General features: G+C 43.1%; 1 long non-coding RNA gene across 1 annotated transcript in view; it reads right to left on the bottom strand.

The window, feature by feature from the left end:
* Nucleotides 1-2,477: 2,477 nt before the first annotated feature.
* The window catches only part of LOC141370270 (uncharacterized), a 31,526-nt gene continuing 10,508 nt past the window's right edge, over nt 2,478-23,495 (bottom strand). The window contains exon 3 of the long non-coding RNA XR_012374170.1: nt 2,478-2,865. This is a non-coding gene — a long non-coding RNA (uncharacterized lncRNA). The remainder of the gene's footprint in view (nt 2,866-23,495) is intronic.

The raw sequence follows: 23,495 nt of genomic DNA, 5'->3' as shown, positions 1-23,495 counted from the left end.
TGTGTCAGCATGCTTTCATTTTCAGTACAGTTGATTTTGATCTGACGACTGTTACGGTTGTCATGTGTGCAAGATCAGTCAGTGTTGATGCACGGAGCAGTCCCTAGACTCCCTGTGTATTTCTCGCCATATATTCTGGTAGCCACCAGGCACTCATTCAAGAGCTCATGGAACACCCAGACCTTTCTGATTGTTCTTGTCACGTTCTGATCTAGAATATCCATAATCCTCATTAGTCAGCAAGAAGATTAATTTGTTTTCCTAATATTAGTCAAGACTTAAAATTGAAATAAGAACTAGTTATCATTGGAAGGAAATCCCTGTGAATCATTGATCTGTCTCACATCCCCTGTCTCAGAGGGAGATGGAGGAAGACCCCACTGGGGAGGTATCTGAGCTGGGTCTTGATGGAAAGGTTGGATGTAGAGCCATGTTTCCTCAGAGATTTCTTAGAGCATTAATCCTAGGACATGGGCTTCAAAAAAGTGTTTCGTGATCAATAAATTTGGTGAATATGTTATACTAAAAACTTACCTTAAAAAAATCCCAAAAGGCCCTGAGAAGTCCTTTAGTAAAGAAATTTGCTAAACATCGCTTTACTCAGCTTTGCCCATACTTGTTTAATCACAATTCTTCAGTGATAATTAACATAAAAATGGCTTACACACATTCAGGAAAAGGTAATTTAAAATGAAAATTGGGGGGAGGGAGCACTTGAGTATTCCAGCCTGGCAGAAAAATCTGGTGGGTGGTAGCATAGGCAAGGTGAAAAGTCTTGAATTCAGGCTCAACATTTTGAACCTTATCCAGACTAATGTATAATACTAGGCAATTTTTAAGTTGTCTGCACTGACTGTTTACAGATTTGAGGAGAAGAAAAAACATTTGTTGAGCATCCCCTGCATCTCAGCTACACACACACACACACACACACACACACACACACACACACCACTTAAACTACCTAACCCCGCAGAGCTTATATTGACAGGACTTTATTCTCTATTGTCTTTAATAGCATAACTACTTTTCCAGGAGAATCTTGCACATGTAGATAACTTGATTGTTCATTATAGGAACTTTCCAGAAAGACTCATCAACTCTTGGAAGGGATCAACAGTTTACAAAGTCCCAAAATTCTTTGAATTCCTTGCCTCAAAGATCCTTGCCTTGCTGTTTCCACTTGAAGGAGATCAAAATATGCCACCCCAAACATGCCACTTTGGCATAAGGATTATTCTGAGTGAAAATAATTGAGAATCAACAGAAGCAGAGAGAAGCCAACTCAGAGCTTCCCTTATCTAACTAAAAGCAGGAACTTCTGGAAAATAAGGCTGCCATAAATTCCTTCGTTTGGGCAGATTTACTCCCAGAAAGGAGAATGTGAATAAAACTAATCCAAATTCCTTCTCTGGGGGAATTTTATGGCCCTGAAGGAGAAAGAAAGACATCCCCTACTATATAGATAGCCATTATTACAAACTTTCTTATCTCCCCATTGTTTTCCTAAAAGCCCCCGTGTCTTTCTTAAAGAAACGTATCTGTTTTTCCCACAAGAAGCCTGTTCTCCCATTTCCCTTGCCCCTGCTAAGTTAGGTACAGAAGCCTTTAACTTCAATTATTTAGCGAGTCAGCTACTACTGTTGTTCGTTTCCATGGGCAAACAAATAAACATTTTTCTCCTGTTAATCTATCTTTTGTTAGTTTAATTCACAGGCCCCATCCCTAAGCTTAAGAGTATAGAGGAAAAGATATTTCCTCCTTAGACCCGAGTCCTAAACTGTTATATCATGATTCTCACCCAATCCTATTGAGGCTGCCTACTGACAGACTGTGGTAAGCAATAAACTCAGCTTTGTTTTACCAGCAGGGTTTGTGGGTGGTAAATGGGGAGCCAATGCTCAACATTCTCTATATCCATTTACCATCTGTCTACCATCTATCTATTATCTATCTATCTATCTATCTATCTATCTATCTATCTATCTATTATCAGTTAAACCATTTTTAAACCGAAAACTCCCAACATATTTAAACTGTTAAATAAGGAGATGGTTATCGGAGAGGATCGAGGATCCTTTCGCGATGCTACTCAGCAATGCTACTTGACCCCTCTGTCAGTATCTCTGGGTAGAATACTGGTCTCAGTTTGGCTAGCGTCATTTTGTGGTTAGGAGAAAAATAATGGAACACTCAGAAGGAGTATCTTCTCTTCATGACAGAAATCAAAGGCCTGGAATGGACCCGGAAGCAGTGTGAGATTGGTAAGCTTCCTGGAGAAGGCTTGTCTGCCCTGTAGGCTGTATAAGAGAGCCTGTTGAGTAGAAAAGTCCATGACAGGCAAGTCTAAAACTTTTTAAGGAAAAAAAAAATATAAGCAAATTGCTTATATAGCCAACAAACAAAGCAATGGTTAAACAACAACAACAACAAGAAACCAAAGTTATTTATTTTAATTTAAACTTAATTCACTGGATGCATTTTTTCCCTTGTAGCTTCAGTGAGATTTCTGCAAATATAGTTTCTTTTTGGCAAGCAATGTATATTATGCGAGCACTTCTTCCCCCCCACCCAGATTCATTTCTCATAAACATGTTCAGTACCGTTCTAATTTTATCATTTACAATTCTTGATTCTTGTCTTCTGGGAGCCATGAGGCCTTCCTAATCCAGAAAGATTTGCAGATGTACCTTGTAGGGATTTCTCAGGCAGACCATCCCTTGCCCTCACTGTTTCCTTGCCTCTAAGTCCATGTGTTTGATCTCTCTCCCCGCAGATGCATCATTTTGAGATCGGGCTTCATTTCCCTCCACTTGTTCTATCTGTTCTTGCAGTGAAAGTTTCCACCTTCAATTGTTTATTTTCCTAAGTATTTGAAAAAACAAGATGACATGGTTAATGGTCACACGGAACAAGTTTTTGAGGTTCTTAAAGACATTTAAGAAGCAAGCATGCACATCTTGTGTATTTGCAAACTTGGGGAATGATTATTTAAGCAAGAATGTTGTCCTGATTATAAGACAAAGACTGGAGCCCTGGCACTTTAGTATGTTGTTTGATTATTTCTTGGAAGATGAAAAAAATTTAATCCATCATATTTGTTAGATAACAATCCTATCTTATTAATACACATTATATTTCTTTGGAAAAGGCTCTCTAACATAATAGAATGATGACCAAGCTTCAACTATTTAGTGTTTATCTATGCTTTACTTTTTCTGTCATATGTGGTTTGTTCACATCCTGCTTTTATTTGTCTCTTAGGTTATTTATTTTATGTATTAACTTGTGAGAACGTTTTATGTAGTAAGGAAAACAACGCTTTGTATCTCGTGCACGTACACATAGTTTTGCCAGTTTCAGAATGCAGAATTTCTGTATTTTTTTATATTTTTGTATTTTTTGTATTCAGATTTCTGATCATTTAATCTAGATTCCTCTTATGCTTTATTTATTCATTTCTTTAGAATGACACTTCCATATCCTGAAATTAGAGAGTAATGTACATTTTGTTCTGGCTGGGTTGGGTTTGGTTACAGTTCTGTTGAAACTCTGAAGTTTTAGTGAAAACTGAAAAGCTATTTTAGCTCAGAGAGGTTGTTTAGCAAAATGGGAGTTACTAGTAAAGATAATAAGAATGGAAAAATTTTGTTGTTAGAAACTTTGAGCTCATTGAGTTTGGTTGAACCAACATTAATTCACTGTTGGCTACGCAGATGTTCTTTTGATGGATCTTCGAAGCCAGTGGTTCTCAGCTTTGGCTAGACATTAGAATCTCTTGGGAAGCAGTCCATTTTTTCTGTTGGCTGGGACTGCCTTCCAAGGATTTTGATTTAATTGGTCTGGGTGAAGTGTATGCATCAGTATTTTTTTTTTTTTTAAATCTTCTTTGGCCCTTCTAATGTGAAACCACAGTTGAAAACCAGTGTAATCCATTTTTTTTTTTTTTCATTTCTAGAAATAGAAGCTAAGGCTGGGTGGGGACTCACGACATGGGAGCTTAGGCAAATGCTGGTAGTTGGTGTCCCGATAGTTGGTCCAGCTTTCTTTCTCCAACACTTCAGTTTCTCTTGTCGTTATGAGGTCGTGCGCAGGAGAATCTGAGGATGGTTTCCCTAGTTTTGAAGGCCTTCCTTTTCCCCTCACGTTGGTGGGCAGTTGGTTTCATGATGACATTCATTCTTCTCCTAGTTCATTTTCCAGCTATACCTGTCCTGTCAAAACTTTGTGTTAATATTCCCCTCCCCATCCTCCTCCAAACCCACAAAGAGAAGCAGACAGACCTAGAAAGCTAAGTATTTATTGCACATTTTCATTGATTCCTGAAGCTCTGCCCTCTCTTTCCCTCTCAGAGATTGGCAATGGATTGAAAAGAGACATGGGATGGGAAACGGATGGATGAGGGAAGAAATGGAACAAGACCTTGGGACAAGGCAGAAGCTGAGCTAGAATACACACCAGAACGATCCACTTCCTTCTGCCTTAGAGTTTCTTGCTCGTTGCCAAGGTGGTGAAGCCCTCTTAAGCCCGGGGATGTGGGAGGAAGGAAATGCTGGCCAGAAGCAGAAGGATCCAGGGGCATGGATTTATGAAGCTCAGGTGCCTGAGAGAGCTGAAAATGATAGTACCACAACTCTGCGTTTTTGGAGGCCCTGTGACAGCTGATACGGTGTCTCGAACCATCTACGTTCCATACATTAGAAACTATTAGAAACAAAGGTAGCCTTAGAAAAGTTGTATCGGACTACCTTGACTTCCAAATAAGATGAATATTCCAAGTAGATGATCCAACTAGATGTCAGTGCTGTAGCAATTTTATCTATTTTATTTACTGTCATAATCCTGGTACCTAGAACCGAGCTTGACACACAGAGTTGGAGCTCAACAGATTATTTGTCGAATGAATGAATGAACATCAGATCCAAGTCCTAAAGTCAGGTTCCCCCCAGAGGTCAGGCAGGATGGAGGACGACAGAGTAGCAAGGCACCATGGACATCAAAAAGGCTATGCGTAGGTGTTTTTTATTTCTTGTCTTCTATTTTTTCCTAAAATGCTGTGTTAGGCAAAGTGCTGAAGACCACATGGGGTACGCAGCGGCCGGTCTGTGATCTTGGTACCTGATCACTGTCGTAATTTTGTAATTTGTGAGTTGAGATGAGAATGAAGGCAAGTCCCTGTGAGTACTCTTCCTTCTCCGTGTTGCAAGGATTTCCACAGGTTTGCTTATATCCTAGGGCTCAGCGTTTCAAAGCTGGATGAGGCCTGAGAGATTATGGGCACAACCATTTCATGTTTTAATGATGAAGCTGCCGCCCGGAGAGGTGAGATATTCAAAATGAAACAACCTGGTAAAAGCAAACTTCTGGAAGCAGGGGACTGGAATCCCAATCTGGCATTACGGCTCCCACGTTGTGCTGACTAGGCACTTTATGGAAAAAGCTTTATTGCGTTAATTCTCTAAATGATCATTGCTTAACTGGAACCATGCCTGCTTTTATTTTAATTGAGATTTTATTTTCGCCTGCCTGGAGCACGGAGAGCATTATGGTATTTTAAATGAGAACCAAGGAATTACCTGCACTTCAAATATTAGCAGTTACATTCTGCTAAAGATGCATGTGGACTATCTATTAGAAACATGTCGTAGGTAAACCAGAAACATTTCATACTAACTGTTATAAGCGTATTATCCATCAAAATGTAAATTTCCCAAAGAGGGCTTTATGTGGCTCATAATTTCCTTTATTACAAAATGGACTTGAAAACTCTGGCTGGCTCCTTGTCCTTATGTAAAACCTTCATTTCCTGTGGTGCCTCCAATTTATTTTTCCACAGCTTTAACAGCTTTCACACTGTGATTTTCTATATCTGTTGCAAATGTTCAACAATTTACAGAGAAAATTTTAGTCCATGGCTCTCTGCTTTTAGCTTTTCATGTATAAAGATTAAAGAATGAATGTGCAATCAGCAGATATATAGAAAACATCTTCTGCTAGAATAAAAGAGATGGTTCAACTTCTGAAACCCCAATGGAATTTATAATATCTACCTACAGCACTTCCTCCCTTTTGTATTGCGCCTTCTGATAAATAGGCTCCCAGAAGAGACAATTTGGGAAGCTGGAAAGTACTTTATTTTCCTTTATAGCATGACATAGCATTGTCCAGACCTTGCAGGTGGGAGAAACATCGCAAGCAGAAAGGCAGGAGCAGACCTAGGGGTGAGAATGACTGACAAATCAAAAGAAACTTTACACCGCCTAATGCACACCTTCAAGGCTGACGCTCTTTTGGAAAAAAGCACAGAATTTGAGATGACACCTAGAATGTTGATTATCAGCTGTTGCTACCTCAGGACTTAAAAACATGCTAATGCAGTATGGCGCATGCCGGCACATTACTTAGAGGCAAAGGGTTGGTGGTTCCTGATAGTGTATGCAGTTGGTGTGTGTGTGTGTGTGTGTGTGTGTGTGTGTGTGTCTGAGAGAGACAGGAAGGCGGTGTTGTGGGGGGAGAATGAGAGAGAGAGTTTTTTTGCATTTCTTCAGTAAGAACACCAGCATGTGTAAAAATGGTTTCCGCTGAGGTTGGATCTATAAAAACACACCTAAGACAGAGGGTAGGAAGTCTTCAGCCTGTCCATTGGGCTCTGACCTACCTACATGGGAAACCTGCATACCTCTCAGGCTGCAGGGAGCGCAAGTGTTAGATCGCCAGTTCAGCCCATCTGCACCTGCTCTGCCTGACCCAGCCTCTCTTGGAGAAACAAGAGCTATTCTTCCAGAAATGCATGAATATGAAAGCTTTTATTTACATCTTGATTTTGCCTCCTTTTTACTTGGGGGACCTGAGGGAACCCAGGCCCTGCTCCAGGGGTTCTAACCCAGCTGCTCTAAGCCAGCACATGCATTTGAAAGCACATTTTCACCACCAGGTTATCAGTGCGTTGGGTGCAGAAACAATGGGGACTAAAACAGTAGTTTTATGGGCTTCGTTGTCCCCCTCAAAATTCATGTGTTGATGTGCTAACCCCCAGCACCTCAGAATGTGACCGTATTTGGAGATAAGGCCTTTAAAGAAGTAATTAAGGTAGAATGAGGTCATATGAATGGGCCTTAATCCAATCTGACTGATGTCCTTAGAAGAGAGGAAATGAAGACACATACAGACGTAGGAAAAGGACCAACCGGGAGAAGACAGCCACCTACAAGCCCAGGAGAGAGTCCTCAGAAGAAACTGGTGTTGGTGACACCTTGATCACTGACTTCTGGCTTCCAGAACTCTGAGAAAATGCATTTCTTTTGCGTGGTCCACCTAGTCTGTGGTACGTTATTATGGTGGCCCTTGCAAACGATTACAATGAGTTTCAAGAGTATTATTCGCTTAATTTAAAATTATTTTAGATGATGTTTGACCTTCTATGATTCTCATATCTGGGCCCTCCTTTATGTGTCTACTGCTATTATACTTTTAAAGACCACCTTCTTTTTTTTGTTTGGCCTGGAATAGTTGGGCAATAGTGAGAAGGTACTGGTTTGGGGTTGGGAGGAGCCTTACAATCAGTATGATATAAGGAATTGATAGGGAAGGGAAAGGTTTGGGGGAAAACTCTCATGTCTCAGGAGCCACATCTCTCTCTACCCTTCCCATCTACTACCTGGTGGTTAGGAGTCTGGATTATGTGAGAAAATCATGCACTATTGGTATTATAACCATATCACAATTTACAGTAATTACATATGTGAGAGAAGAATATATGTTCAGATGGAGGGATCACTTAGCCAAAACTGATCTGAGATTGAGGTTTAAGTTGGATGGTGACACCATGCCCCAAAGACAGTGATGTATAGACACTCTTGCCACCCATATGATGGTCCACGGATCAGCAGCATCAGCATCCCTTTGAAATTCTTCTGAAACGCAGAATCTTGGGCCCTACCTTAGAACTACTGAACCAGAATTTGCATTTTAATGGCATCTCCAGGTAATACAGATTAAAATGTGATCATTATTAATGTATAGTATCAAGTAAGAAACATCTGCCAAGGGAAGGATCCCATCGTATGGAGACGACGAATAAGATGGTCTCACAAGGCAGCTGGTGCAGCTAAATCCCATCTAAGGTACTGGGTTCAAGAGCTGGGGCCCATAGTTTAAGCTTCTTTTTGTCACTACCAGGTTTCTCCAAGACAGAGAGGGTCAACAGAAGCTTCCTCCCAGGAGTTTCTGGAGTGTTCTAGTGATCCACCCATCTTCCCATGAGCTCAGGGCCACAAGGACTGGAATTTGCACTTTCCCAGTTATTCATTATATACAAGGTTGACCCCTGAACAACACAGATATGAATGGCATGGGTCCACTTACAAGTGATTTTTTTCAATAAATACGGTACTGTAAATGTATTTTCCTTACGATTTTCTTAATAACATCCTCTTTTCTCTAGCTTACTTTATTGTAAGAATACAATATATAAAACATAGCACATACAAAATAGGCATTCATTGACTCTTTGTTATTGGTAAGGCTTCTGGGCAACAGTAGGCTATTACTAGTTAAGTTTTTGGGGTGTGTCAAAAGTGATATGTGGATTTTTGACTGCGTGGGAGGGCGACACCCTAACCTCAGCATCGTTCAAGGGCCTCCTGTGTACATCTGCTCCTCCAGCTCTGCTCTCTGGATCTAATAGTGGCATGTGAGAGTGTGGTAAGTGATGGAGAAGCTGGAAACCTCAGGGAATGCTTTTTTTACATTATTTTATTCCTGACTGACCTCAGGGTAAAAATAAACTCCTTGAAGGAAAAATGAAGAACATTTGATTAATGAAGTTTTTTTTTTTTTTTTTTTTTTTTCAAAACTCCAAACAGTGAGGCCTGGAAAACATGGCGGCGGGCACCGCACTTGGGTATCACCATTTTCCTGTTCACTATCTTTAAATCAGAATCTCTTTGGTGTCCAGTCTTGGCTTGTATGATTGCGTGCTCTTACAACAACCCTGTAGTTGTTGCCATTTTTGCATGTCTGGAGGGAAACTGAAGTTCAAGGGCTGATGAGTCCATTGCCAGAGTCGGGAGTCTAGTAGAACACACATGGCAGAGACTGTAGTGCGTGTCCTGAGCTCTATTTCTGCCCATCTGCCGTTCTTTCTCCCTCCTCTGCCCTCCCCTCCTTTGAGAATGTCCTGCTGCATATCCACAGTGAGAACCACTTCTTTCTGAGCTCTGGTTTTCTCATCCCTCCCTGTTGGAAAGGATACTCTTTGAGGATCCTTGGGGCAACCCTTGGGGTGCCTGGGTGGCTCATTCAGTTAAGCAGCCAACTCTTGGATTCTGCTCAGGGGATGATCTCAGGGTCGTGAGTTCAAGCTCAGCATGGAGCCTGCTTAAGATTTTCTCTGTCTCTCTCCTTCTGTCCCTCCACCTGTTCTCTCTCTGCCTCTCTAAATAATAATAATAATAATAATAACAATAACAATAATAATAATAAATAAAGGGCAACCCCGCACTAGCCACATTTAGCCACTCAAGTCTTAAAGGTGGTTCAAATAGCACATCTTTAAATGTAAAGAAAGAAAAATAACCGTGATGGTCGTCCAGGTACACAGAGAAGAGAGCCTGATAGGATTCCCCATGTGCCGCATCTCCCTTTTCTTGTCATCCTTTGTCCCTGCTGGATGGGCTAAGCCTTGAACGATGACAGGGGAAGGGCTGTGGGCCACGAGGGGACGTGGGCAGGGAGGAGGCGGCAAAGGAGAAGGGGCTTTAGAGAGGAAGGTGCAGAGCAAAAACAGGAGCTGGGCACCTTTCTTAGTCCTCTAGTGACTTCAAAAGTTGAATACTAGATTATATCAAAGAAATTATTAATATAGCATCTTTTGAAAATGGAAGACAAAGGAACAGTTGGTGAGAGCAGGGTGTGGGAAGTGGGAGATGTGCCCAGACTGGACATTTCCTGTTTGACAATTTTGCTTCCTTAGGAAGCTGTGCATTTCTCTTTCTGTGGCATCACATGAAAAAAATCCGGCACAACTCTTGCAGAAGATCATCAGCAAATATTGCTAATTGAATCTTTTTCCGGAGCAAAGACCGTTCCTCACGTTAATGACAAGAGTATATGAAAAAAAGAACAAGCAACCTTTGAAGATCCTGATTTACTGTATCTTAACACTTGAAGACTTGAATCGGGAAAGCGGACATCAGTGTAGTCAAAGCAGAGATAAGGCTGAATTTGGATATTGTTGTAAAAAGCAAGAAACAGATAATGCCAGTAATATATAATGGTGTCCATCACTGCCTTCTAATAAGGTATTGTCCTTTGGAGACTTTGATCCTCCAAACCAAACACTGGGAATACTTCAGCCCAATATATCATGTTAGTAGAAATGCAAAATAAAGCCTAGACCGGATCAGATAAGAGTTGTTGCCTCCTTTTCTAATGAGAAGCCAGAGGACAATTAATGAAAGCTATGTAAATGTGCTCCCAGCTGTTAAGATTACAAAGAGAGTTCAGGGCTGGAGATAAAGAATTGGGAAAATAGGATCCACAATCAATTACAGAGAAGGTCCTCCTATCTCGGACAGGCACACACATTTTGATAGCTCATCAGGGAACCAATTGCATCTAGGCGCCTTGTGGAAGAAAGATGTAGGAACATGCTCCCTCCTATTTGGGGAGTGATGCAAGGGGGCTATTTTTGAATGATTAATTAAAGGGAATCAATCTTCATTGCTTTGCTACTGATGTGAAAAGCGCCATCCCTGTGTAATAATCACATGCAATTATTCAACTACCCCTTTGGCAAGGACAACGTAATTAGTCCTGGTGGTGTCGAGAGATTCTTTTTATTCCCAACAAATTGGCAGTTTTAATCAAGTGTTGCTGGAAATTTATCATAACACAGGGAAAACAATAGGTGAAGGTACAGGGCCCCAAGCTGTGTGACTCCTATCTACAATGGTACAAATTTACAATGCTAACAACATGATAAATACTACCAATCCGTGAATGCGTTGATTATAATTTCATATCAGCACCAAGCCTTGGCAGTTCTTATTTGTTTAGAAACATGGCTGTAACCCTTTTGGTGCTGCCTTGCATGTGTTCGCGGGGGAAGCTGAGGTGTACGCCCTGGGCGCCCGTGGCCCGGAACTTGGACGGTTTCAGAGGACAGGGCCCAGGGCAAGCATCCAGAAATGCCAACCTACTCCCTGGAGCCAGGGAGCAGCTGATAGCCACCCAGATCAGATGGCAGGCAGACTCACCTCGTCCCCTTCCGTATTTTACTCCAAAGAGCCTTCGGCAGGGCTGATCGTCCAGGGATCCGAAGACGCACCTTCTTCCCACCCTCTCTTTTCCCTCCTTCCAGGTGTTTTCATGACTCCTAAGACCTTTGCTTAAAAATAATAGCTATTCATGGGGCACTTAACGCCTGGCAGGTATTATATGAAGCGACTTATCTGTGTCTCTGTGACACTTTGTATGGGGGAGTAGTGTAATTTTTACTGTCTCTGATTTTTATGGATGAGGAATTTGAAGCTTGGAACATGGAGGGCCGTAGAGCAAGGATCCCAACCCGGGTGGCTCAGTTCCACGGCTGCCTGCTGGCTCTGTTCCACGGCTGCCTGCTTATCCACCAGCCCCTATCACCTCCTATGCTCGTAGGTGATGTGCTCCTTATTCTTAGAGGTCTGGCAGTAAAAAGGCAGACCTACACTGTATGCCTCAACTTGAGCTACAAGGACACTGCCTACCTCACCTCTGCCTTTGTATTCAGAGAAGAAATCGAGGCTATTACTTTCAGGGGCTTGCATGTTTTAGGGTGTGCTTCCATAACGTGCATATATTTCTGTGGGGGTGGGGCAGGGGATTGAAAGGGTAGATCTGCAGAAAACCAGAATTGCTGAAACTTACCTCATCACTAAGAATCACCTAGGGTCCTCGTTCCAATTGAGGTTCCCAGGGCCCAACTTCAGATCTACCTACTCAGATCCCTGGGGAAGGGCTAGGGAAACTTGTTAAGAAAGTACGCCGGGTATATCCTATGACCATGCTCTAAAGCAGAATATCTCGGAGTGTGTTCCCCTAAGAGTTGGTCTCATGAGATATTAATCATTATGAGGAAAGTATTTTCCCTGGTCAGATAATTTAGGGGTCTATGGATTAAAAGGAATTTAACAAATTTCTTCTAAGAGCCTTCAGATTTGATGCCTAGTGAGAATTTCAAGGAGAGACTGGTAGTCACCTGCTTGCCTAAGTCCTTTGGCTATGGATCTCTCTCCTCAAGCAGCAGCATCTCCCAGGACCAGGGATTTGCGGAGTATACTCTGGGAGATCCAGGCCCAAAGGATGCTTAATGAAATAAAACCATCACCAAGAAAACTTTAACTGCTAGCTTGAATAGTTATGGAATCATTTGGAGGCATAATCACCAGTATCTCTTCCCTCAAGGTATTTTAAGGCAGTTTCTGGAAAACATTTATAAGGAAACAGTGACACGTATATCCAGAAATTAGAGAGTGTGCTGAATTTGCTCATTTCAGGTGAGCTTGAGAAATGTATTAAATATTTATCTGATGTGAGATTTTTAACAGCCCGTCCTTAGAGCCGTGCTGGAATGGTCCTCAAGAAATAAACGGTGATCCAATTTTTCTTTTTCTATTTCTGCTGTCATAGTTGTAGCATAGGCTGAGGGAATAAAAGTGGTTATTTAAAGGCTGTTTGGGCATTCGGAAGGAGTCTGGAATCCTAGGTTGAAAAGGGTTTGAAACATATCTCATAAATCAAAGGATGTTAGCCCAAATCCCATTGCTAAAAGGTGAGCCCTCTTCCAAACAAAATCTAAAAGCTCTGAGAAGTCACGATCAGCACAGTTAACACCAGAGTAGCTGATTTCTGGCCTTTGTAATATGCAGTGTACTTAAAGGGGGTTTCAGGAAGGAGCACATCAAGAGCTAACTCCCAAACCCAGCAGAGCTCATTTGTGGGCAAGGCCTTGTCAGTTGCTGCCTGATCTCACTTTCACTTCTTTGTTCTACTTGCTGCAAGAAGGAACATCTGGCTCAGAGCCTGGAAAGCAGACTGGATCCTGTCATTGCACCTGCCCCAGGAGGAGAAGGAGAAATACTTTACTGACAAAAGGTAGGATTTTCAGAGCCACATTCCCACCCATTAAAGCAGCTTGTTTGATCCCTTCAAAGCTCAAGATCAAAGGGAGGCTTTTCCGGAGCTGCCAACCCATAAAGCTCCAGGCAAAGAGAAGGACCTCTTTGTTTTTACAAGGCCAGGTGGACTTGCCATGCCACTTCCCAGCCGCGGGAGGGGCTGTGGACAGGTTGAAGGGTTGTCTCAAGTCTGGCTGGTGCCATTTGGATCCCGGACCTTCTTAGGAAAGTGGGAGTTACTCTAAGAAGAACTTGGCAGGTCACAGGCGCTCTTCGACAAAGGACCTCCTAACGCCTCTCTCTTTCCCCGCCTCCACCTGGCGGACAGGTTACCAGTATTCATTTTATTCCCTAATCGCAAAGGCATGGCCACACTTCTGTGTGCAAGGAGAGCTCCCAGGACCTGGCCTTCCCTGTCATTTACTGAACCCAGTTGTGAGAGCACAACCCTGTCGTTTTCGTGTATTTGCAAATCTCCATTTTATGTGGCATTTGCTGGCGTGGACTATAATGGAATGTATGAACCAGGGAAATGAACTTGGACCAGGTTCCCTGAGAAAGTGTGATGGGAGGATTCTGAGCCCCCTCAGGCTGTCGCCGCCTCCCTGCCAGTAGCAGAGCCCTCCTGGCCTCAGGCCACTGCCACATGCTGACTCTGGCCACAGCTCAAGGAACAGCGGCCGTGTAGAGTTTTTTCTAGAAGGGAGGCGGCCAGATTGTGACTTCCTCTGGCAAGGGCTACACGGTGCCGTGGAAGAGTTTTGCTTTTAAAGTAATAACAGCCTCCTCCCACACACAAACATTTATAAGCATCTCCAGAAAAACCCTCCCAGCCCCTGGGAGAAACCCAGGACCGTGTAGAAAATAACCATCCTCACGTTTTCAGCACAGAACCTACAGGAAGAGATAGAGGTGGCGGTTCAAAGCAGTTACAAATTTGGAGGGGAGAGGAAAGGGCAAAAATTACTGCTGGATACCTGAAAATAGAGACAGAAACCAGATGTGACAAAGGCCAAAGGAATGGAATAAAAAACACCACCTTCTGGAGATACAGTAGACAGGGGGTGGCGGGGGGGCGGTTGAGGGGTGCAACAGGACCAAGCCTGCTCTTGGTCAAGGGATGTGTTGTACCCTGGGGCAAATTTTTCCCATAGAAAAGAATCTTCCTGGAAACACATCACAGGATTCTGTATCCAGAAAGTGACCGAAGCATGATTTTTTTTTTTTTTTTTTTTTTTTTAAGCTCAGACTCTTTTTTCTAGGTCCTGAGTCTGAGGAGCCTTTGCAGAGCAGATGAGCAGAGAAAAGCTACACTGGCTGGGAGAGGGTTAGCTGAGTGTGAGCTCCCGCCTTAGAGAGGGGAAATCACCCATGACACTGGAGGGAGAAGGTATGACAGAAGGAGTGACAGAGTGGTCACAGCTGCGAGACGGGAAGCAGTGAGAGACGTGGACAGTGGGGAGCAAAGTCGGAGGTGGAGGAAGCCATCCCATCCCCACGCGTCTCCTTGGGCAGAGTCCTCATCTGTGAGAGGACTCTGCCCAATCACTGTGGTTTTGGAAGTCACTGAGTCACTGTCCTCCCCTGGGCTCCGCCTGTGCCATTGTGTCCGCTCAGGTTTCCCCGGCTGGACAGCTGTGGTAGCGAGAGGGAATGAGTGGCTAGACGGTCCTATGGATCATCCAAAGTCTGTATAGCTTGATCCCCTGAGGAAGCAGAGGGAAAGAAGGACAAGTGGTAAATGTCAAGACTTTGAGATATAAACAGGGCCTTTCACCAGCTTGGAGAGAGCAAGCTAGGACACAGAGAGGTTGAATTCAGGGTTGGGCCGTACGGCTGGCTCTCTAAGCATCGTTAGGAGAATAGCAGAGCCAGGCGTCCTGCCTCGGTGTTCTCCTTGGCATCGTAAGAAAGCGGGCAGGGGTTTCCCCAAAGGTAGACCTCTCTTGGGTCTCATTTTTCTGTCCGTTGGAGGTAGTGCTTTAGCAGGTTCTTGACCGCAGTTCAGAGTCTGGGCGCCCCATGTAGAGGAGGTTTACTCATAGCCCCTGGTCCTAATATGTTGAGTTTTGGGAGAGATCCTGTGTTCTCCCCCCCAAAATGCAGTCCTTTCTCATAGACGACAATGAAAGAGACCCCTCTCCTCTTTTTTTGATGCACCCACACTGAGAGAATTGGAGCTAAAGAGCACTTCAGTTTAGTTGTTTACTTGTTTGATCAACCCCCTATGAGGAAATTGAGGCCCAATGAATAGTTGATGTGCTCAGACCTGGCATGACGGGTGATGGGTAAGAATGTGGTCAGTGGGTATGGCTACTTAGCACATCAGGAGGTGGCTCCTCAACAAGACGAGAGCCCTGTCCATCTACAGACGTGCATCATTGCATCCCCATCGCTTAACCAAGGTCCTGGCACATAGTGGGAACGCAGCAAAAATATGCGTCTCTTACAACCTACATTTAATCCCTTGGCAAGTCCTTCTGGCCCCACTTTCAAAATATGTCCTCAACCCAACCACTTCTCACCTCCACTGCTACCACCCCAGACTCAGCTGATGTCCTCTGTTGCCTGGATTTTTGCACCCATTTCTATATGAGTCTTCCTATGTCTGCCATTACCACCTTCTCCACATCATCTGTTTTTCCCATAGCAGCCAGAATAATCCTTTTAACAGGTAAGACAGATGGTGTCAGCCTTCTGCTCCAAAATCCTCCAGTGGCTTCCTTAGCCCCAATGCACACATCGATGCCCCCTGCATCTTCGTGTAGTCTTGCGTCTCGCCTGCCCCAGCTATGCGGAACCTCCTGTGAGTCTCCACTAAGCCAGATGTTATACCACCTCAGGGCTTTGGCAGTTACCGTCTACCTGCCTGGAATCGCCCTCCCCACATAGCCACCTGACTCCCTGCATTACCTTCCTCAGACCTTTGCTCAAATGCCATTGTCTCAGCAATCCCTTTCATGACCATTCTATTAAAAACTCACCCTACCCTTCCATCTCCCTTCCCTGTTTTATTAGTCCCCATGACACTTGTTATCATCTGACAGTCTGCATAATTTACTTGATTGTTGTCTTTCTCCCACTAGAATGTAAACGACGTGAGGTCAGGGATTTTTGTTTTTGTTACAGCCCCAGTGACTGGAAAAGTATCTGGTACAGAGTAAGTGCTGGGTTCATATTTGTTCAGAAAAGGAATGAAAGAACAGACACAGATCTTTTATACAAAAGATTAGCTTACAGCAAACTGATTGCCCTTTTTCTACCTGAATAATAAAATTATGATGCATTTGTCAGTTGTTGGAAAGCACATGGTGACAAAAGTATGAGCCTCGAAAACCTCATTTCTAACACAGTCGGTTAGCTGCGTGACCTCTCCGGGCCTTGCTTTTCATAAAAGTTAAGTAAAAATGATAATGTCAGTCTCGCCTAACTCAAAGAGCCGCTATGAGGGTAAAACATTATATATATAAAAGCATTCTGAAAACGTTAAAGCTCTTATGTGTGCATTATTATTATTTCCTATGAACTCTTCTCCCCTAAGGAAGTGCTTCGCGCTTCAGGTAAGGTAATAAAGCATCACTCAAGCAAGACAAGCCATCTTAACAAATTGGATGCCTTGTTAATTTCATAGGCCAGAAATACGGGAGGTGATGGGCCCCTTTGAACATTGTTTCACCACAAATTCTAAGCAGCAATTATTAGCGTGTACAAGTATTCTTGATCTCCCTGACTTGGTGAAAACCCTGGTGATATATTTGGCAGCAATGAGCAGAAACTGTCAGTGAGGTTTACTTAATGGTCGTCAAGCCACAAGTACTTATTGAATATCTAGATGCTGAGAGGAAAAGTAAGTTGCATAAGACTGTAAGCCCTTGGCCACAAGCATAGTCTAATAAAATACAGAATCTTAGCATACGTATCACAAATGTGCTTTATAGATCTCGGTAGTCATGATTGTAATACCAGCGTTTCTGGCACTTGCCCGTTTCCCCAGTCTCAAATACTTCCTGTCCTCTCTCCTGTTTTAGGTGCTAGCAACCCCCAGCCCCTTATGGCTTCCCCAAAACACCATGAAAATGGCATGTCTTTATGCGTGGTGTTTCTTCGACCTCAACTGTCTTTTCTTTCTTTCCTATTTTTCTTTGTATTTGCAGCCTTTTTTCCTCCTCTCCTTTCTCCTGCCAAAACTTGTTAATTCAAAATTCAAGACTCAGCTTAGCCATAAACTTTGCAGTGCATTCGAGTCGCTTCACCCCACCAGTCTTGTTGAGTTAAGACACTGTTCTTAGTTTTCTGGCAGCACATAGCATGAAATCTACATTGCACTCAGAATGAAATCTGGTCTTTCCCTGGACTATATACTCTGATTGTGGCCTCCTGTGGTCCTCACCTCCCACTGGCTTCCCAACAAACACTGGCCTTCTTTATGGTCTTCGTATTCTTGCAACAGGCCAAACTTAAGTCTTAGGGTCCTCGCATTTGCTCTTTTCTCTGCCTAGACACGATATTTGTGTGTCAATTCAACGTTATCTCCTCAAATATTTGTGCAATGGTCGATTGCATATCTGTGGCCTCAATGCCTAACAGAGCTAAAGAAATGTTTGTTGAGCTAATCTGAAAAGGTGCCATGATCTCTGAAACATGCTGCCAAAACAAGAATCCATAGCCTTTCTTCAGGTAAGTATTATCCACACAGCAGTATCTTCTCCACAGTGTCAAGGTATTATGTTTCTGAATTAGTAGGATTTTGCTAAGTAACCAATAGCTCATAAGATCTTAGAACGTTTATCTTTTGATCTCAGAGATAAGTCCAAACTCCTCATGTTATAAATGAGAAAATGATGATATTCTGATTACACAATCCGGGGCTGTAGTACCTTCACAGTTTTCAAAGGAAAAGTGTATATCCTGAGTTAACAGAAAGATGGGGTTGTATGCAGGTGGTTGTGATGGTCAGGATTGGAATGTAGAGATCTGGTGAGGGCTGACACTCACCGTGCAGTCTGTGCCTACGTGTCAACCTCCTGCTACCTTCTGAATCTCTGTCCTGTATCCCCATCATTCCCCCTGCATTCCCTTATTCCCTATTGACAGTCCATAGAGAAGGCACTGTGACCCCAAGTCCTGGCAAGAGGAGGCAGCCAGTAAAATGTGAATTTTATGGCAAAATTGTAGTGATCCAACCACATCCTTGACAGTTTGGGACGATGTCACAGAAGAAAGCAGGAGACACCTACTTAATGTGCGTTGTGGGTTTTGAATTCAGAGAGCCTCAGAGCCTTGGTACCATCTGTTGGTCAGTCAGTACCCATGGTGACCCCATTGTGGCAATGCTCTGTGTGGAAATAAAAGCAGAAGGGGGCTTCTCAGAGTTAGAAGGATTCAGTAATCATCGATTGGCTTGAACTTCAGACACCTGGCGCACGCTCAGATTCCGTGTGTGGTTACCTCGGGCTATGGAAGCGTTGAGGTGTGCAGGTGCAGCGGGGGGTGTTCTAACCAGGGATTCACAGCTTTGCAAAGAATCCCTTAACAGTCCATTGTAAGCAGTGATCTACATCTAACAACTACAGTGGGCTTAATAAAAATTTAATCAGATTCCAATAATCAAAGAATCATGGATTTGTCAGTCTTCTGGTTTAACACCCCGTGTTCACAGGAACCAGTCCAAAAAGTGTGACAGAGGCACGATCTGCTCTATTTGCCAAAAGAAACTGGATTCAACTCAAAAACTAGTTTCCATATTTTTCAAATTCTAATGAGCCCACTTATATAGGAGGAAGCTCTGAACAGCTGGGTAGAAACAATGAAGTTCTTGGTTTTCTTTTAAGTCTTGCTTACTAAATGATACCACAATTGGGTGGCTACATTTTTCTACCTCTGTTGGCCCTAAATATGCCTTTCACAAGCATATTACATTGCTTAAAAATATTGTGAAAACCCTAAAGATCACCAGTCGGTAAATGTCACTGATCTTGAGGCTTACTTCTGTCCTGCATTTTATATCTTATTATAACCCCTTGAATTTGTGCATTGCAAAAGGTGTGTGTTTCATAGTTAGTGTTATTATAATTACAATGTGCCATTGCATCGGTCTTCTGGACTCATGATCAGGTAGGACATCAAAAAGGACAGGTACAGAAGTACAGTGGAAATGACTAGGTTCTGGGCCTGGCTCTGGTATTGGCTCTTGATTTTTGGACAAGTCACCTTCTCTGAACCTTGGAGCTCTCCTCCGAAAACTTACTGGCTGGGCTCAAGCAGAGAAAGTCAAACAGTTTGCAGGCTGGATTGAAAATTTTTGTAAACTGATGTACTAGATCTAAAGGGGCTATAGTAACTTCACCTCAAATGTTACTCCTACCCTAGATATTCAAAGGGAGTCAGACATAGATGTTCACATATAAAATCTCATCATTTTTCAAGTTCACAATGAATACATACTAAAAAATATTGTTTTATGAGCTCGACAAGAATATATGTGAGGTTATGTTGGGCTTGTGGACTGACTTTTTGTGACTTTTGGCTAAATAGCATTTATCTTTTTAAGATTTTATTTATTTGAGAGAGAGAAAGAGCAGGGGAGAGAGCGAGCAGGGGGCAGCTGCAGGCAGAGGGAGAAGCAGACTCCCCGCTGAGCAGGGAGCCCGATGCAGGGCTCGATCCCAGGACCCCGAGACTCCAGGACCTGAGCTGAAGGCAGATGCTTAACCGACTGAGATGAAGAGCATTTAAAATGCTCCCAAGATGTAAAATGTCACAAAAGAAAAGCAGTTATGTCATCTTTCAGGTGCTGTAAGGCCTCCCCTCCTTGGGGACAATGGTGATATGATCTAACCAGCAGAGCATTTAATGATGCACTGAGGAACACCCTGACTTTTGCCTGGATGGGTCCTTTGCTTCCTCCTTCTGGTCACGGTTTGTCCCCTGCCTGGGTCTGTAATGTTCACCCTCAGCCCAAGGGCACTTCAGCAGGGGGTCTTACTGACACAGGAAAAGCATGTCATCCAGGAAAACTTCCCTTCGTTTCCCACATCCTGAATCTTTCTCTTCATAAGGGAACAAAGACAGTTTTTGACACGTTCGAGTACTCAAGAGACTGTGCCGAGAAAATGGATGAGTCATGACCAAAGAAGGTTATTTTCTCAAACCTGGGTTACTTTTCCAGTTTAATAAACAAAACTGAGAGCGCAAAGTTGTGCAGCCAGGATTGGTGGGATCATTAACATCAGGTTTAATGCAAATTGCCTCTAATTATGTGTGGAGTTGAATTAATAAATTATATATGGAGAAGCAGTTCTGAACAGCTGGGCAGCGACTTGGAAGCTTCCGGTTCCCTTTGTGTTCTGCTTCCTAAATAACAGCATAATTTGGCTGATGCACTTTTCTCCTGACTCAGCTTGCTCCTTAAACTTCATTGCCTGGAAGCCCCACGTGATAAACTATGTTGATTCTTCTGTGTTCACACTGACAGTGGGTTTTGAGGTCATCAACTGGTAAACTGAAGTTGGAACATATGTCTTTGGTTAGCATAAAAATTCTGCAGCCACGAAATATTGTCTAAATAAGCACATATGTGCTTTTAGAGGATGTCATTCATGTGTTCATCTTGGGCAAACACACATACTGTACCCCGTCTTAACCCTTCCATTACTGCTGTCCTCTGAATGTCCAGAAAGATGTTCTCTGTGATGGGCACTGTCTCTAACATTACCTCTGGACTTTGAATGAGTTTTTCTCCTCGGGCTATCTTTCCAGGTTCAATGTTTTATAATATTGCAAGTGAAACAGCTTTGTACACTGCCAGAAACCTACATTACTTATGGCAAAGTGGTGATTTGTTACACTGAATGACATTTAGTTAAAGATATATATATATATATATATAGAGAGAGAGAGAGAGAGAGAGAGAGAGAGGTGGAAAGGGAGACAAGAAGGGAAAAACTATGGCTTATATAGTGAGGCTTGGAGTCCAATCTGAGGAATGTCCAACCCTGCTGAGGTGTCTTATCTTAATGGCTTTGCCAAAGAAGTTGTCTTGTCAAAGCTTTTTAACAGCTTTTGTCTTACGTGAATAATTTGCCAATAGAAGTGATTTGGGTCTGATGAGATACAAAAAAAAAAAAAAAAAATCTCAGGGGCGCCTGGGTGGCTCAGTGGGTTAAGTGTCTGCCTTCGGCTCAGGTCATGATCCCGGGGTCCTGGGATCGAGCCCCGCTTTGGGCTCCCTGCTCCGCGAGAAGCCTGCTTCTCCCTCTCCCACTCCTCCTGCTTGTGTTCCCTCTCTCACTGTGTCTTTCTCTGTCAAATAAATAAATAAAATCTTTAAAAAAACAAAACAAAACAAAACAAAAAACCTCAGTGAAAAGGAGGGAGCTGAGGGAGTTGAATGTAAGAATAGACAAGTTTCACAGGATCCTGGGAGAAGTCCTCAAAAGGTCATTACATGTATTGTTCTGGTTTTAGGAGTGCTTTCATTAAGATTTCTATTTAGAGGAAGAGCCCAACGAAAAAGATACAAACTCAAGGAAGGGAATCCATAATTGTTCCCATAGTAATTTAGTCTGTTACCTACCCCCCCATCCATTAGGGAAATGATATCTACATTTTTATAATCCTGCTTTGAAGACGCTACTCTTAGTGGAGTTAGGGAGTATACAAACATTGCCCGTGTATAGCCTATGTCTCTATTGATCACTGGGCTGTCCCGTTGGTATAAAGTGCATCATCTTCACTGAGCAGTGATGTCATTTTGGGGGGTCAGATCATCATCCTCAGAAAATAATTCCCAGAATTTATGGGAATCTTAGAATGAGAAGAATCTCAATTCTCGGGGACTCTCCATTTTAAAACCCATTTGAAACTCAGCTTATACTCACATGAAAGCTGAATATGCGACCATCAGGGACCACTTACCAGGAAGGAAACAAAACCTGGAAATCTGCGGTGTGGCAGGTATTTCGAAAGTGTACCACTTAAAAATACGAGACTAGAGGGAGAAGGGGGAACACGTAGCATTCAGGAGACCAAATGATGGAGAATGATGGAGTGGGCACTGTAACTTAGAACCTCCTCACCGCCCTCTGTTTGTAGGTGTGGAAGTGGACAGATGAGAAATCTAGGTCACCTCTGAGATTTTCATGCGCCTGAATGCTTTAAGAGTTAAGTCCTAAAAGCCTCATCGATACTTATCCTAATGTATAAAATCTCGATGCAGAGAGGGATCACTTTAAGTAAATGGGCAAGGAAAGGTTTCTGTTGGCTTTTTCAAGGTTTCAACTCAAATCTCAAATCTCGTCCAAAACAAACATTGCATCGAATGCATTAAGCTCCAGGATTAGGATCTGACTGGATCTCAGAGGCTTAAGGGTAAGTAGGAAATGTGTCAAGGGACAGTGTGGCAGGACGCACAGAGGAGGAGAGTCAGGCTGGGTGAGGGAGAGAAAGAATGGCGCGCATGTCAGATTCGGGCAGGTCCGACCCCCGGGAGAGCCCTGACCCTCCAGCTGGAGGTGCGGAATCTCTTGGGGGTGCTTCGCACAAGGAGTCCGTGTGCAAGGTAGGCAGCGACATGAACAAACCCGTCACGGCATGCGGTGGGAGACCAGGGCCAGAGCGCAGGCAAGAACAAAATGGGGCAGCGGGCTCTATGGAGACCCGGAGAATCCAAGGAGAATCAAAATCAATGTCCTCTTCAGCAAACCCTGTGAGCCAGCTGCATGCAGCCTTCCACAAGGCGCATGCCCGGGAGTGCTGACTCGGTGGGCTGCCCATTGGGGCTGAGAGCCTTCGGGGTTCAAGATGCGTATGTTTCATTGTTAGTTTCCCAAACCCCTAGGCCCTTTGAATCAGATTCGGGTTGCAGGTCTCCAGTCGGTTAGAACTTGGAAAGCTAGAGTTGAATAGAGGTATGATCCTCTCTCTATCTGTTGGAACTTATCGTAATCGAGAATCCTTTGGAATGCCAATAAATGTTTATTTGATGGTATTTATCAAACGCATTTATAGATACTACGGGAAAAGAGCAAGATACCATTTCCACCGACAGGGACACTAATAGACAGCCTGCGGTTTTTATTGGCATAGGAAAGTGGATTCTTTTTTTTGTATTGTTTTGTTTATGTCCTTTGGGATTTTTTCTTTATTATTTTTTATGACTTCCAAACTTACTGATCAGCAAATCATCCCAATGAGGACTGTCAGATTTAGCAAATAAAAATACGGGGCTTGTTACATTTCAATTTCAGATAAACAGTGTTTTTTAGTATTAATGTGTTCCAAATGTTGCATATCTCAAATGTATAGAAGTCTCATGGCATTGGGAAGTATGCCTTTTAA

The sequence above is a fragment of the Callorhinus ursinus genome, unplaced genomic scaffold, assembly GCF_003265705.2.
Source record: "Callorhinus ursinus isolate GAN/ISIS: 27379988/994484 unplaced genomic scaffold, GSC_fseal_2.0 scaffold30, whole genome shotgun sequence".
Classification (NCBI taxonomy): Eukaryota; Metazoa; Chordata; class Mammalia; order Carnivora; family Otariidae; genus Callorhinus; species Callorhinus ursinus.
The sequence above is the reverse complement of the archived record's forward strand: the minus strand, read 5'-3'. Positions and strand labels throughout refer to the sequence as shown.